Here is a 17274-nt window from a genome sequence, read left to right as displayed (position 1 = left end):
AATTTCAGAAAGGATTGTTGATCTTTAACCACCTAATAAACTTGTCTTAAAGAACTCCCAATTTTCATTCACACTTCGCTATCTGGATTTTTCATCCCAATCAATTTTGTTCGAAGGACCAAGTGTTATGTATTACTGGTTGGGACTGTCCGCTCTTTGGCCATACTGAATGCAATTGGGTCATGACCACTGGTCCCTAGGTAACCACCAATTTCCAGCCCCAGTGATTAATTTATCTTTATATGACATAATGAGGTCCAACATATTACCTTGCGCTAGAAAATTATCATCTAGCACAATATCAATAATTTTTAGACACTCCAGTGATGTTTAAAATTGGTACCACTCTCTTCTGTAGATGAGCCTTTAGACCAAAGCAGTATGGCCTGGAGTAGTGAACCATGTTGCGTTCTGAAAATTGAGCTCTTTTCCTGACTCGGTCACTGACTCTCACTGTGTGGCTTTGAGTAAGTCAGTACGCTCACTTGTAAAGTGAGGCTGAGACTTCCCACTTCCCAGAGGTGTTTGAGGTTAACTGGTGACCGTTTGTACAGTGTTTTGAACATATAAAGTGTCAGCATTTGATATTCTGAAAGGAAAACAGAACTAAAAGCAAGTGTGTATAACTGCTGTTTAAGATGCAAGGGGCTCAGTGGTGCAGATAAAATATAAAACACAAGAATATGAAACAGGTAAAATAAAATTGTGTTTTTATATATTCTCTTAGAACAACTGAGTCAGCACTCTTGGCTGCCAAACAACCAGATGCATGTTTGAAATAAGCAATTATAATTTATTGGTCTTTGATTTGGGCTGGGGCGGGGGAGAAGCAAGCTTGTAATGGCTTATTTCCTCCCACCTCTCCCCAACCACTGATTAACACTACTAAATATTTTCTGTTAATTTTTGTTGGCTTGGACAAATGTTTCCTACAAAACACTACTTTGTAGCACTGAACTTAGTGAATTTAGACCTGAATTTACAGAGTTTCAGCAAATCTTGTAAAGAACTTTGTAATCTATCAGGATGAAAGGTTTGATGAATATGGGAGTGCCTTGTAATTTATTAATGCTTGGTTATTGGGTTGGTGTTTTCAGTATGAAATACCTGGGTTTAAGTATTTCTCACTAAGGCCTTGTCTTCACCACAAAAATAAAATAAAAAAGATGTTATCTCCAGTTAGCTAATTTGAGTTAAGAATACACCTTTTATTGCAGTGCCCAGTATCCTGTCTTCTGACAGTGGCCAATGCCAGGTGTCCCAGACATAACAGGTAATCATCAAGTGATCCATTCCTTGTTGCTCATTCCCAGCTTCTGGCAAACAGAAGCTAGGGACACCATCCCTGCCCATCCTGGCTAATAGCCATTGATGGACCTATCCTCCATGAATTTAACTAGTTCTTTTTTTAACCCTGTTATAGTCTTGGCCTTCACAAGATCCTCTGGCAAAGAGTTCCACAGGTTGACTGTGGGTTGTGTGAATAAATACTTCCTTTTGTTTGTTTTAAACCTGCTGCCTATTAATTTAATTTGGTGACCCCTAGTTCCTGTATTATGAGAAGGAGTAAATAACGCTCCTTTATTTACTTTCTCCACACCAGTCATGATTTTATAGACCTCTATCATATCCCCCCTTTTCCAAATTGAAAAGTCCCAGTCTTATTAATCTCTCCTCATACGGAAGCTGTTCCATACCCCTAATCACTTTTGTTGCTCTTTTCTGAACCTTTTCCAATTCCAATATATTTTTTTGAGATGTGGTGACCACATCTGCAGGCAGTATTCAGGCGTACCATGGATTTGTATAGAGGCAATATGATATTTTCTATCTTATTATCTATCCCTTTCTTAATGATTCCCAACATTCTATTTGCTTTTTTGACTGCTGCTGCACATTGAGTGGACGTTTTCAGAGAACTATCCACAGTGACTCCAGGATCTCTTTCTTGAGTGGTAACGGCTAGAGAAGATGATACACTTGAGTTATTATGGGACAATGGCAGAAGCCTTGGCTTTTATGAATCTGGCTCTATCTCCTGCTGAACCTACAGAACTGGTTTGATCAGAAGGATCAAAGCCCACCAACAGGCTGAAGAGGTCTAGCAGGGTTTAAAAAGGGAGCACTCTCAACGGTGCAGGGGGAACCAGACTGAAGCAAGACTCAGACTTAGGAACTCCAGTGGGTGTCTGAAGAAACTAGGACTACCTAGGGTGCCATTAGGGGATTGTAGGACTTTAGGTACGATAAAGATATGTGCAAGCGCTTTGTTTTACAATTCCTTTTTCTCTAATGCTTTGGTCCTACTGCTAAATAAATGTACTCTTGTTTTAAGAAGGCTGTTGGTGCCTGTCATTGGTTGCGGGCTCCTGAAGGGAAGAATGGCAGGTGCCTGAATCCAGTTGGACCTACAGGGTAATGACTGTTCACACAGAGGGTACTATAGCCCAGGTCCTGGTCTAAGGCTGTTGCACTGCAGTACAGAGTACAAGGGTGTGAACTGCAGAGTGCACCAAAGTGTTATGCTCTAATTACCTCATTTGGACGTTGCTAGTGCAAACTAAAGGTACTTAGTTTCTACTAATGTAGTCCTGTCTGAAAGAGGACTAAGTTAACGCAAACTAGGTACCTTTAATTTGTACCAGCAGCATCTACATGGACCAGTTAGGGCACATGGCTTTGGAGCACTCTGCAATTCACACCCCTGTAGTCTGCATTGCAATGCAAGGCAGACAAGCCCCTATGAGAGAGAGAGAATTAAGAAAATTCCACTGTAAGGCAGCCTAAGGCAAGCTGAAGGAGTGTGCTCAGAGAGACCAGATAGGGGACAGAAGTGCAGCTAGCCCTGCAACTATGACAAAAGGTTTTATAAATATAAGATCATGTCTTTACCAAATCAAGCAGGTTCTGATTTAATAGCTCTAAAACAGTTAAAACATGCTTATAACTCCTTGAAGTTACCATACCTCACCCTAAGGCACCCTAAAACAGAATAGAATAATGCAGAGCTCCACTGGGCTCCAATGTCTACAAACATTGCATCAATTCAAAACAGTAGCAGGATGTAAATTGTAATCTTTTTAATGTAATGATTTGTAGAACCAAATATAAACAGAATGTAATATTGTTGCCCCTCAATATATTTATAAAGGATCAAAAGGATCTGTGATAAATCCCAGTGGATATAATATCCTGTATTCCTTTACTATCCCTTGCTAACTGCAAGAAGAACAGAAGTTCTAACTAGTTTATTTATAATTTTAGATTAATGCACTTCATGTAGTGGAGTCCACTAGGGTACTGTATAGTAATGGTCTGCAAGGTAGGTATGCTTATGCAAGATTTGTTTAAGCCTAGAAGGAAATATTATAAATATTATAAAGTGGCTACAGCTCCCTAAGATGCTAGATCAAATAATTAAAATAAAATAACAATTGTGATATGTATTGGGGGGAAAAAGGTTAAAGAATAAAGTTAGTCCAAAAATTCAAAATGATTCTCCCAAAACAGACAATTTTTTTGCAGAGTTGTGTGTATGTGAAAACTCATCCCATTTTCCCCGTCAGCTAGAAAGCTGGTAGAGAAATTCTGAATTTCAAAATTTTTCAATTGGAAGGAGACAAACTTGTCATAAAATATCTTTCCCATTTTTTGACCGTGCCAAAAATCTTAAATACACCTAGGACTAGATCCTGTCCTCCAAGGAGAAAAAGTTCAGAGTGAGTCAAAGACTTCTCACACCATACATTAGAGCAGTGGTTCTCAACCAAGCGTCTGGTGGGGCCATGAACAGATTTCAGGGGGTCTGCTAAGCAGAGCCAGTGTTAGACTCGCTGGGGCCCAGGGCAGAAAGCCGAAGCCCCATCATGCAGGGCTGAAGCCCGGGGCCCTGAACCCTGCCATCTGGGGCTGAAGTCAAAGCCTGAGCAACTTCACTTTGTGGGGGGCCCCTGAGGTGTGGAACCCTGGGCAATAGCCCTGCTTGCTACTCCCTAATTCTGGCTCTGGCTTTTATATGCAGAAAAAAGTTGTGGTGGCACAGGTGGGCCGTGGAGTTTTTATAACATGTTAGGGGGACCTCAGAAAGAAAAAGGTTGAGAACCCCTTCATTAGAGAAAACATTTGGCATTATTTTACACTAGTTTTTGAAAGCATGCTGTGAAGAAGGCTCATATTATTTCCTCAAAAAGAAGAGTTAGAGCATCATAAGTAGTTTAAGTTTGCAAAATTCCATTAAATCTGGTCTGGTTCAGGTAGCTTGTAGGCTAAGGTTGTCTGGGTTCAGGAAGCTTTCACATCAAGAAATTTAAAAGTTTTGCAAGCTGAATCCCTTATTTTTATTTTATGACTTTCTTTATGTAGTATATATGTGGAAATTCCCTAGGGGGAAAAAGTTCACTTTACCTTAGAGATGTGCCACCAAGTCCTCCATGATAACTTGAAAGAAATTCACCATAGGAGGAGAGCCAAGAACATTTAAGACCCTTGCACAGAATCCTAGCTTCTTGCAAATGAACTCTTTGCTATAGGGTAAGAGTGCTCTCCCTTCTCTGGGAGCCCACTACCACTGCCCCAAAATCCAAGTTCATGTATATTTATAGTGACTTCTCAAGTGTCACTGCAGGATTGTGGGTAGTTAGCCTATGCAAATAAAACTCTTTGTGGCAGCACCTTTCCCTTGTCACCAGTAGAGAAAGTAGAGTTCTTTCCCCTTTGGAGTTTCTTTGCCATTGGGCTTATACGACTACCTAATCTGCATGTAAAAATGCCATTTCTTGGCATGAACACATTTTTGAGATTGTAAAACTGGGGCAAAAGTAGATATCTTCAACATGTGTACCTTACTCCCCTGTTCCAGCTCCCAATATCCCAGGGAGGAGGGGGGAAAGTCTTTCCATAGCTGCTAATCCTCATCCTGCACAGGAGGCAGGAGTGGGTGGAGCTTTAGTTCAGAAGGACATAAGGTGTGCCAGGTATAGACCTCGTGTAGGGTACACCCCATGGCACAGGGAAACAATACATTTTCCAGGGTGCTCCTGAGACAGCATGACAACAGGCTGCCCTGTATGTAGGGCTTGTGGCAAATCCTTAGTTTGGTCTACAATTTTTCAAATCCTTTTGCGATCCTTTCAGTCTGAAAGGAAAGTGCTTTATAAAATTACTAAAAGTGATCACTCTTGAGAGTTTGATTTCAGTCCCGATCCCCTTCTTGTTTTTGCACAGCAGAGATATTTAGAATGGCAGCCATTTCTATCTACCAACAGTTACTACACAATTGTATCTAATGCTAGTTCTTTTTTTACTAAATTCTGGGAAATACTGAAATATCTTGCATACCCTTGTGTGGTAATTAAGTGACTTTTTAATGACAACCACACAATTTCAAAGTATCTTATTTCTAATGATACAACAGAGGCTAGTATTACTGTAGATAGGCTTTGCATTTTTGGGGACATTTTTCTTCAAGTAAAACACCCATTTCTTAAAAAAATAATTTTGGGTCTGCTGTGTTGGGATTTGAGTTTTACTGGAATCAATTTAACTAAAGACAATTTAATTTTAAATCAGCTAATAAAGATACATAACTGTCCAGCTTTCATTTGAATCTGTTGAATTTTATTACTTGCATGTCAAGAATGTGGCTGAACTTGTCTTAGGGAAGTGGTAACAGTGGGTGAAAGCATTTACAGTACATAACTCAGAATTAGCAGAGATGGAGTTGGAATCATTTTTCCTCTTTATCGCTGTGCGCCATACTTCACTTACTTACTAAATGCAGTCCGATCAGTGCAATCTTGATGGATGAGGCAACTTGCTTGTAAATAAACTGATATATTTATATAGCTTATTAAAGAAGAAGGAAATGTATCATTACCAGAGCAGTGCATCCAGAGCAGATTTATCACTCTGTCAATACTCTACAATAAGCGTATCATTCTGGGAGCGGTAGGCTTTCAATTTTAATTTCTCTACAGTATGATGAAATGGCCATAAAATGATGTAACGATTGATCTTTATATTGACTTCCTTGGCTTCTTCAGATCTGTTGATTGAACCCAAACGGTTTTGTTATTTTAATGTCTTACATGGAGATGGGGAATTTTGGAGGTATTCAAAATCCAAACCAAGATCCAAATTTTGTAGTTCATGCCCCTAACTCTGGATCAGCAACACTTGTCAGGCCTGACATACTCACTGCACTTAACACACTGTTGTCATAATCTGTATTTAAAAGTCATTTAAGTTATCATATATACAAACTGGTAACCGCTGGTCCTAAAAACCATTGTGTGATGAATATATGGTAAACCCACAAAGAACTTTACAGATACATGCTGCAAATGTGTTCTTAAAATGCCTGTTCCAGACAAAGGAATGTGGTTCCTCCTGCTTGAATTTGTCTTTGATATAAATTAGGCAAGGTGTGACCAAAGACAAAGAGAAGCACATTTACATGTAAGGTAAACAGAGCCACCCTCTTAACTTATGTGCAACATGTCTCCAGTGCATGGGACCAGGATTCATCACCGAATTTGGTCCGCTGGTTGGATCGTTAGCTTGGGCCAGGTACTAACGGGGAACGAGAGCGTGTGGGGAAAAACAAATATTTAATCTGGCTGAGGGATGGAGACTGCACCCCCCAAGAAGCTTCCTGCCTTTTGAAGCAGAGTCAATGAACTTTGGGAAGACAGCATGGTGTCTACATGATAAATAATGGAATCAACTGATTGCATACAATATTACTGCATTATAAGAGTGTATTAAGTAAAGTCTTTCATGAAAGCCTGTGACATACTGTTGATTAATTGTGAAGTGTGAAGGAATTTAAATACTCTCCTATATTATGCTTTAAAGTCTGTGACCAAACACAGGAAGAAACAGGTTTTTTCCCAGACAGGAAGGAAGGTAGCTACCTACCTGTTTTCAATGTAAATTAAGCATTATGGAATCAAAACAATGGAAACTCTATTTATATACGAATCATCGGGGGATGGGAAGACAACAAGAAGGGAAGAACAGCAGGAAGCCTTCCTGCCTCTTGTAACAGGGTCAATGAAATGTGGGCGATATAAGCAGAAACAGAAAGCCGTTTTGGTATCCTTCACCTGAAGAGACAAAGGAACCGAGCTCTTTAAGATCTATGTAGGGTCCTGGCCGGAGAGTCTGGTCAGCCGTTCTGGAAAAGAAACTTATTGAGAAACAGTTACTTGAACAAGAATCTAATTTGTTAAATTAAGTTTTGATAGGTTTGCCTGTAACCCTTCCTATCTTTATTCCTTATACTTGATATCACTTAATTCTATGTCCTTTTGTTAAATAAACTTGTTTTACTTTTACATAAACCAATTCAGTGCCTTGTTTGAAGGGAAGCCCAGTTAAGCTATTAGGCTGTGGTGTATTGTATTTTTAAAGGTGCAATGGACTTAACTTCTGTGAGTGTGAGCAAGGAGGTTGGACAGTGCAGGGAGATGTCTCTGGGGAACTTGGGAGTTGGGGTTCACTGAATGTTACCTGCAAGGCAAGGTTTGAACTAGCAGAGTCCTGAAGAGTTTTCTGGCAAGGCAGACACGCTGGTGTGTCACACAGCTGAGCACTAGCAAAACTCTCACTTGCTGAGGCAGAGAGGGGTAACACAGTAACTCACAATTCTGAGAACCTCAGCAGTTTGTCACAAGCCCATCTGCACAAAATTGTGGCTTTCCACTCTGTGTGGTGTAAGACTGTTGATCAAAACAATCAGATATGAATCTGGAGATGGCTCTAGCTATAAAACTTGGATCCACTTGCCAAGGCCTAGATCTTTTTAAGTGCCTAAAATATGTAGCTTGACTTACGAAAGTGCTGAGCAGTCAGAGTCTTCTGTTGATTCCATCTGCTATATTATAAGCAAGGGCTGACTGAATTTTACCTAGAATGTCAAGAAATTATATTGCTACATTTTATAAGAAAAACTACAAGGCAAACTTTAGCCTTGAAGTATGCACAGAATAAAATTCATATGTTTAATATAACTCTAACAGAAGAAAATATTTGGATGTACTGTATAAACATAGGGATGCCACACTGAGAGGAGTTAGTTAGGTTCTCTGGCGCATTCTTCTAACACACTGATCTTGACTGAGGAATAAAAATACAAAAAAATACGATTTTGCTTATACACAGTTTAGGAGAGTACTCGTTGACAGAAGCTTGGCCTCTCTGAAATCTTGCACTGATCTCATGGAAGAGCCCAATAAAATCCAGTGAGAACCTTGATCTTGGTGCAATCTCTCTAAAGTTTATTGCCATGATGGTTTTGTGATATGAATAGACTGATGTGCCACTAAACTAAATTTACTTGGTACCTAATATAAGGATAGAACAGCCATTAATAAAGAACCTCCCAGTAAGAAATTATTGACGTATAGAGGAAAAGGAGGAATGGAATTGAATGAGCACTAATTTGCATATGCAAGGCACTGAAACAAATGCTTTTTAAAGTATTATAATTTCTAATAAATTTGTAAACATATTACTTTTTTGCATGCCTGAGGAGGATTGGTTGTTACCCAAACTAATTGCAAACTAATCTTATAAAAGGCTGCCATATGGAGTCCTTCCCATTAAAAGACCTGTTATTGGGGTCTCCGTTATTAGCTGAAATGATGTTGGCTTCTTTTGGCTAATGTGTTGAAAGAGGAGCTCCTGCAGTAAATAGCTAATCTGGGAACTTGAGTTGTTCTGAGAAGAGCAGGCCCCAAACCAGAGTATTTGTTTCCATTACTGAGAATGGCAGGCAGATGTGTGGGCAATATGTGTGGATGTTTTTGTGGTGATTGTGCCAGAGGGACCCTGGTTCTGGGAAAATACACTCGGGACCCTATAATACTGTTATGTTTGCTTAAATAATTGTTCTTCAGGGACCTAGAAACTATAATACTGTTATGTTTGCTTAAATAATTGTTCTTCAGGGACCTAGAAAACACTTTGGAATTTGCTATCTGAAGTAATTTATCTTGCTTGTGTAAGAAACTGTTAAGATCTGTTAACTCTAGTAGTTAATGTCTCCAGAGGGGTTTTAGAAATCCTTGCTCTCTGTAATGAGTGGATTGGTCACAGTTGTATAATTGCGCAGAACATTGACACAATTTGCAATGAAAGTCTCTGAACAAAAACACTATAGCACTGACCCTTTGTGACACTTTGTGCAGTTGTTAGGCTTACACAGTGCTGCTACCAACAGTGTTCAGGTAAGCCCATTAAGAGTAATATTTTATCACAAGAAGATTCTGATGCAGTGTGTATGCTGTAAAATCTATTTGCATATTTGTACTACAACACAGTGGTATTTGTTGTATAATATAAAAGCAATGCAAGGATACTTAGCCAGCTATTAATAAGAGTATGTTAGTATCAACTTTGATATTTTGGTTGCATTATGTACTTGTCATTCAGTTAGTGATTCATAGCAATGAATTAAGGTAATGCTTCTTATTAACGATGGGCCATCTGAAAGTTTGAGGTTCATAAAGGGTTTTTAATTCAGCCATAAAAGTTCATTTGGCAATTTATGAGTGGTATTAGTCTGGTAATAGGACTGTCACTTCAAAGCCCTCTGCAGAGGGTGAATATTAGGTTGGTTCCGGCTCATGAGATTTAAGGGAATCTGCTTGCATGCCCTATAAAAGTTATTAATGTCCAGATACTGCATCATAAATAGAATTTTGTTCTTTCTTGGCTGCACTTTTAAGTTTATTATTACTAGGGATAAAGACCAAACTCTACTCTTGCCACGTCTGTCTTTTGGCACAGCCTACTAGATAACCAATGATCAGTTTTTGCTTGTGACACAGATAGCTGCCAATATTTGAACAAAGAACTTCCACAAGAATGTCTCCCTTAGTCCAAGAGGAAGTGTGAATATATTAATTTGTTTTTCCATTTAAAGAGAAATGCTTTCTCATAACTTTAACAAGGAAAGAGGAAATACCAACTGGCAAACTAATTCATTAAACTGACAGTACAGCACAGTATTCCACCTCTAGGACTGAAAATGAAGGGTTGGGATGAGGATCTTGGAAGGTATTTTATAAACAAAATTCTCATGAAAAGATACCCTTTTGTTTGGTGCATTCTGGTCCATTATAGTGTGTGTGTGCGTAGAGGTGGAGGAAAGCTCTTGAGAAGCACATTTGAGTCTTGGGGATAAATCCTCTAATAGAATCTAGAGTCAAATACTCCAGTTAGAGATATCTCAGTGGCAGGGAAATCCTCCAGTCCTTCCTTACACATTTAGAACCTTAATCCAGTGATTCTCAACTAGGTGTATGCATACCCCTGGGGATACACAGAGGTGTTCCAGGGGGTACATCAACTCATCTAGATATTTGCCTAGTTGTACAACAGGCTACATAAAAAACAATAGAGAAGTCAGTACAAACTAAAATTTCATTCAGACAATGACTTGTTTATATCGCTCTATATACTATACACTAAAATGTCAGTACAATATTTATTTCCCAATTGATTTATTTTATAATTATATGGTAAAAATGAAAAAGTCAGCAGTTTTTCAGTAATAGTGTGCTGTGACACTTCTGTATGTTTATGTCTGATTTTATAAGCAAGTAGTTTTAAAGTGCAGTGAAACTTGGGGGTACACAAGACAAATCAAACTCCTGAAAGGGGTACCGTAGTCTGGAAAGGTTGAGAACCACTGCCTTAATTCATTAAAATAGTTCTTAGTTACACAGTCACATGCTGGACTCTGTCATTGGCTACAATGGAGGAGTGCATCTCAGGAAGGGGTGTCACAAAGCGGGATTTAAGCCACAGTAACACGGGAGTGCTGGACCTTTCAATCAGGTTACAGGCCAGCAGGACCCAGTTCCTAATCCAGCCCAGAGGAGGAGAATTCTGGGAATTTGTCACCTTTCTTGTTAAGGTAATCTAATGATACGACAACATTTCATGGACATGGCCAAAAGCTGCACTACTTATTGATGATTAAACTGTGTTTCTTTTAGCCAATAGTCTAGAATTATTTGTATCTTCCATTAAATCTAGCTTCCAAAATACAAAAGTAAAGTAATGCAGATTAACTTCTCACAGGTAAATCTGTGACCCTTATTAAGCTGTAAATAACTGTAAATAACTAATGATCCAAGCTGCAATGTGGAATTAGTTTCTGCTGTGTGCTTAAATATAATCTGTATCATGTAGTAGGGACACAGTAGTTTTTAAAGAAAGCCATTCATCTCCTTTTAAGTATTAAAATACTAGAAAATACTCTGATAAACCAGGCTACCCAGTCTAAACCTGGCATACAATAAAACATCATGTAAGCAGAACTAAATGACCAACTATAAAATTATATTAAACATTCACTAAATGTAGGTGTGTTATGAACAACAGTCTGTGTGTGTGCAGGAAAGTGGTAGTAGTCTAAACTCCATCGACAACCAACCCTGCTCCTTTGTGAGGACAAAATGAGAGGCTATTCACAATATAGTGTACAGATCTTCATAATACAATTGTTCATTTCTTTCTTGAATGCTTTAATCAAGAGTGAAATAGTTAATGATATTTAAATGATCACAGTTAGGCTTGAGCTGAAATGAACAGTGGCAATTCACATCTTTCTGAACTGGTGTTCCTGACTCAGGTAGATCTCACTGTATTGATTTACTTTCTGAAAGTTATCTTTACAACTATAATGGCTGGAAATTTAAAACCAAAAGAAGAAAAGCACAGGATACAGCCACAAACAGAAAATTCCAGCTTGTTAAGTCACCATGAGCTGGCTTAATGCAACCCTGTTTTGGTTACAAGACAGACAACCACAACCAAGTTGTTTCAAAGGGTATGTCTGCCTTACAAGTGCAGTATTTGTTGTAGTAAATCCACCCGCTTGAGAGGTGGTGACTAGGTCAATGGAAGAGGGGGTTCGGTTGATCTAATTACATTACACAGGGCATGAATTTTTTTCACAGGCCTGAGAGATATAGCTAGGTAGATCTAATTTTTAAGTGCAGACCAGGTCAAAATGTGACCAAACAATGTAATTGCATTTTCAGTGTTATCACTGTATAAAATGTCTGATTATATGAATTGTTATATACATGGTCATGATTTTGCCTAAATAACAGTTTTCTGTGACATCTGTGGTTCCATCAAAATCATCATGTAATCAGATTCTCATTTTATATGATTGTTTAGCCTCATTTACGCTTGGTGTGAAATCAAAGAACAAGGCTGATACTCATGTTTTAAAACAATCTGGTACAGAAAAGATGTCAACGAAGTGGAACCATATGAGAACTGCTCACAACACAGGAAAACATGATATTTAAAGCAAGCTGGAATATTTCTGAAAGGGAATTTTCTCAAGAATTTTTCTTTCTTGATAGAAAGTATCAGATAATGGTGGCCACGAATTAAGAAGGGCAGATATTAATCTCTGCATTCACATAGTGGCACTACTCTGGGGGTTGGATGACTGCCTGCTGAAGTGGGCATTTCAAACACTGACAAAGAGAAAACTCCTTCTTCTAACCAAACACTTGTCTTATACCTCACTCATCACTAAAGTGGCTGTGTAAATGTATAATGGTGAGAAATAAATTGAGCAGAATACTCCTGATATTTAAGATGAAAAAACAAAAAAGAAAACAATTTTATTTTCAGGTCTTTTAAAATAGATTATAAAGGTACAAAGATAGTTTGTTCTTTGCTCATTTTAAAAGGCGTAGATTTACTACCAGTATAAATCCACTCAACATATTTATCCAAAATTCAGGGTAAATATGTCCCAACACAAAATCACTTATTAGCAAACATCTTAAATTAACATAAATTGAAGATCAATAACTTGCTTATTTTCTCCCATTTCACCTAGCTTTATGTAAATTAGCAAGAATTGCCTTTATTTGTACATTTTTAACCAAGTGGTATGATACATTCCTGTGTTCCTTATCTAGTAATACATATTTAGGTGGAAGTCCACAAACCATTATAATGTCAAGGCTTCTGTCAATAACTTATGTACAAGTTCAGTTCTGTTACTTGTCTGGAGCTTTGGAGTAGATATAAATGGAGGTCATGTCTGTCTAGGTAAGAGGTGTATATATCCCATTACCTTTTCAGAAATTGGAGGGGACTTGTCAGCATTCCCTTTCTAAAAAATAACCTTCATGGTCTTCCTGACAAAGGTATTGCTGCATTTGTGCTGGCTGCTCTTGTTGCTTGCACAGTCATGTCACTATCTGCATTTACCACTTTGTTCAGTTCTTTGGGGTTAATTTACCAATGTCGCAATTACATATCATGGGTGAAATCCTGGCCCAACTGAAGCCAATGGGAAAACCTTCTTTGACTTCATTGGGACCAAGATTTCACTCCATGTATTTAATCCACTTTTTAAAAATAATGCCTTTTGCTGTCTTAAGACTGGACAAATCACTAGAGAATACACCAGAGTGAACAATTCTGTACCGGCAGGGGACTTTACTAACTGTGCGCTGATATGTGCCAGAACTCTGACTCTAAGAGGATTTCAGCAGGTGAAAAGGGTACCATGGGGATGCCCTTCTAGGTTAGCTAAGGAGACATCTAACTAGAAATCGGGGAGGGAATGAAATGATTGCAGCTGGGAAAAAGAAAGGTAGTTTCCATTTGCTCTTCTGTCCCCTTTACCTATCTTTTGCTTCCTTCTTTATTACCTACTTCTCTTTTCCCATCTCTTCTCTCGCTTCAGCTGGTTCTCCAGATTTCCCTGACTTCTTCTTAGTTTCATAATATTGTTACCTGTTGACCTGAGCCATTAACCAATATTCACGGTCTCGTGAGTAGTTTCTGTTAGGAGGAGAAATTGGTAATGGAGTTAGGTGCAATCCTATTGATGTATTCCTGTTTATATACAAAGAATGCATGTAAAGTCAGTTTCCTTGAATGCAGTAGGATCAAACAACAGGAGACAGTTTCTTTACTCACAGTTCCAAGCCTCTTTCCAATCAGCACTTTGCCCCAAACGCTCTCATTTTGTTGCTTTTCTCTCCGGATGACATTACGAGTGCTTCTCTTGCTAGTTGCTTCTCCCATACACACACAGCTTCACCAATCAATACCAAGTCACCTGAATTTGCATTCAGTGCCAGCAATATCCCTCCACCTTCTCTGCTTCAATCCAGTCTTGCATGTGACCTGTGTTTTGCATGGTGGCTCCTATTGTTTCGACTATCATACTAAACAAACAAACAAAAAAGCTTTAACTGCTTCATCTAGTTAACCTGAATTTAGGATGGCTATTATGTCCCCATGCTTCCATGAGGTTTCGCACAACCTCCTGCATAACAAAATTTTATTGCAGTGGAAAATGCATAATAGCAAAAATACATGAACTTCAAAGTATTACACTGAAATTAAGAATGGCCTGGTGAGATTTCACTGTTTATGTCCCACAGCAAGCCAAAATGTCCTGTGGCTTCACTGAATCTTAAATAAAACCTTGGATTATCAGCCTTTCTGAGATCCCATAGGCTGAGTGCAGCTCCATAAAAGCACTCACTAGATATTTTCTGCAGGAAGGGAAGACACAAATCCTGTGTTGATCAGGCAAAATGTTTCAGATTGAGAGTTTGTCAACACATTTACATTCTCTGAATTTTTTCCAGTTACATAAAGTTAATTTTATTTGTAGTTATAATGATTTAATATACATCTTAAAATAACTATTATCGTCAATCCCTAGGCAAAACTTATTCATAAAGTATCAGCATGTGGGCTATTAGTTGTATGGTTCTGACTGGTAAAGGAAGGCACACCACACTGCTTAGACTTTTCTTTGTACATGGGTTACTATAAGAATAAAAAGTAATTGTATCCACCATGATCTCAGTTCATAATCATGTATATTTCAAGAATTTTTAAACCTGGAAATGTTTTATATCTAAATCTAGGCACCATAAAAGACTTATAATAATTAAGGCTAAGATTTTATCACGGATATATTTAGTAAAAGTCACGGACTGGTCATGGGCAAAAAAGAAAAATTCACGGACTCTGTGACCTGTCCGTGACTTTTACTAAAAATATCCACGACAAAATGAGGATCTGAATCAGGCAGCTGTGCAGAGGCTAGGAGCCACCTGCAGGAGCTGGGGGCTGCAGGGTACTCCTGCCGCCTGCAGCTCTGGAGGTCACCCTGCTGCCCACAGCTCGTGGGGTCTCCTGTGGCTGCCTGCGGTGGCTGGGAGCTTGGGGGTTTGCCCACTTCCCACGGTGGCCAGCAGTTCAGGGGTTCCCCCACCACTGGTAGCTCTGGGGGTCCCTGCTATCCCAGGAGCTCGGGAGTTCCCCTGCTGCTCGTGGTGGCCAGGAGCTCAGGAGGTTCCCCCGTCACCTCCGGCCACTGGGAGCCAGGGGTTTTCCCCCACTTCTGCTGGCAGCTGGGAGCTCAAGGGGTTTCCCCGGCCACCAGGAGCTCAGGGTGGTTCCCTCGCCACCACTGGTGGCTGGGAGCTTGGGGTTACCCTGCTGCCCATAAAAAGAAAAGGAGTACTTGTGGCACCTTAGAGACTAACCAATTTATTTGAGCATGAGCTTTCGTGAGCTACAGCTCACTTCATCAGATGTTTACCGTGGAAACTGCAGCAGACTTTATATACACACAGAAATCATGAAACAATACCTCCTCCCACCCCACTGTCCTGCTGGTAATAGCTTATCTAAAGTGATCAACAGGTGGGCCATTTCCAGCACAAATCCAGGTTTTCTCACCCTCCACCCCCCCACACAAATTCACTCTCCTGCTGGTGCTAGCCCATCCAAAGTGACAACTCTTTACATAATCAAGTCGGGCTATTTCCTGCATAGATCAAGGTTTTCTCACATCCCCCCCACCCCCATACACACACAAACTCACTCTCCTGCTGGTAATAGCTCATCTAAACTGACCATTGGCATGCATGGAGACAACACATGGCAGCATGGAGATCCGAGGGCCACCAGAGGCAGCGGGGGACCCTGAAGCTCCTGACCATTGCAGGCTGAAGTCACGGAGGTAGCTGGAAGTCACTGATTCCGTGACTAAATTGTAGCATTAATAATAATATAACATAAGGAAATATATGAATTAACTTCCTATGTACATTATACATAAAAAGAAATTGTGATGATAGGGTAGTAAATTGTTTTAAAATACTTATGTATATAAACTTGTCTGCTGCCATTTTCAGTCTGTCCTGGTGCAGTTGCTGTGCTGAGCCAGAGGTAGAGAGGTTGACTAGTATTTAGGATTGTTGTGGAGGGGAAAACAGAGGGGGCCAAGCAACTTGGAGGTAGGAAATTAGAGAGCAAATGGCATGGTGGCATGGTGCTGGGCTTCTTGATCTCAGAATGGAGAGACTATGATGGAGGCTAGAGGAAGGGGTTTCATGAGGGTTGAATAGAGGAGGTACTAAGGAATGGAGACATTGAAGGCAGCAAGGACAAGAGGCATGGAGTGGGTAGGGGGCCGCAGGAGGCATATAATAGGCTACCACATACCAGGGACCATGGAGAAGGAGACCATGGAGTTATGTATATGAACAGTTAAGGGAACGAAATGGTTTCTTTTACCCTACCATCCATTCATCACTCACTAATCACACCATTTCACTCTCACCAGCCATGCACTCTTATCTTAGCTCTCTAAAATTTCCAGAAATATATGTAAAGGTCAGAAAAAATTACCAGATTATAATATGCCATTTCCTATTCAAGGGATCAGTTTCCTGTATACCATAACAATGAGACATACCACATTACTCATTACAAGAAACCCTCACTCGTATCAGTTGCTACTCAGTGTAGTTACAAATACAAAGACAGATCTTTCTTCCACCCAGCCTGGTTGCTTTATTCTCCCCTCAATATGCCTGGTATCCCAGAGGATGGGGCGGGACAGCCATGGCTCTGTCACTTGCATATATTAGTCAACAGAGCTCACCATCCAAGGAGGCCGCCGTGTGCTACTCCCCGCTGCTCCCATTGCAGAGCTGGGTATAAAATGGAACAATAAAGCCCTTATAAGGATTTTTTCCCCCTTCTGATTTATTAAGTTCCAGATCCACAGTATTGTTTCACATTTCTATCTTCTAACAAAGGAAACAATAGCTGGAGGCATGTAATAAGGATATATGTACCATAATCCATCTGTAAATACAGTCTGTGTACAATATAATCCATCTGGATTTAGAAGCAAAAAATGGATTACTTATGTGTTCATTTATGGATTAATGTATGCACAAAACATGT

General features: G+C 39.6%; 1 long non-coding RNA gene across 2 annotated transcripts in view; it reads right to left on the bottom strand.

Annotated features, from left to right (window-relative positions):
* Positions 1-12624: 12624 nt before the first annotated feature.
* Positions 12625-17274, bottom strand: part of LOC142072358 (uncharacterized) — a 30639-nt gene continuing 25989 nt past the window's right edge. For both annotated transcript variants that reach the window (XR_012668756.1, XR_012668755.1), the window contains 2 exons: positions 13972-14222; positions 12625-13833 (listed from right to left, as the gene is read on the bottom strand). This is a non-coding gene — a long non-coding RNA (uncharacterized LOC142072358). The remainder of the gene's footprint in view (positions 13834-13971; positions 14223-17274) is intronic.

Source organism: Caretta caretta, chromosome 6 (assembly GCF_965140235.1).
Source record: "Caretta caretta isolate rCarCar2 chromosome 6, rCarCar1.hap1, whole genome shotgun sequence".
Lineage (NCBI taxonomy): Eukaryota > Metazoa > Chordata > Testudines > Cheloniidae > Caretta > Caretta caretta.
The sequence above is the reverse complement of the archived record's forward strand: the minus strand, read 5'-3'. Positions and strand labels throughout refer to the sequence as shown.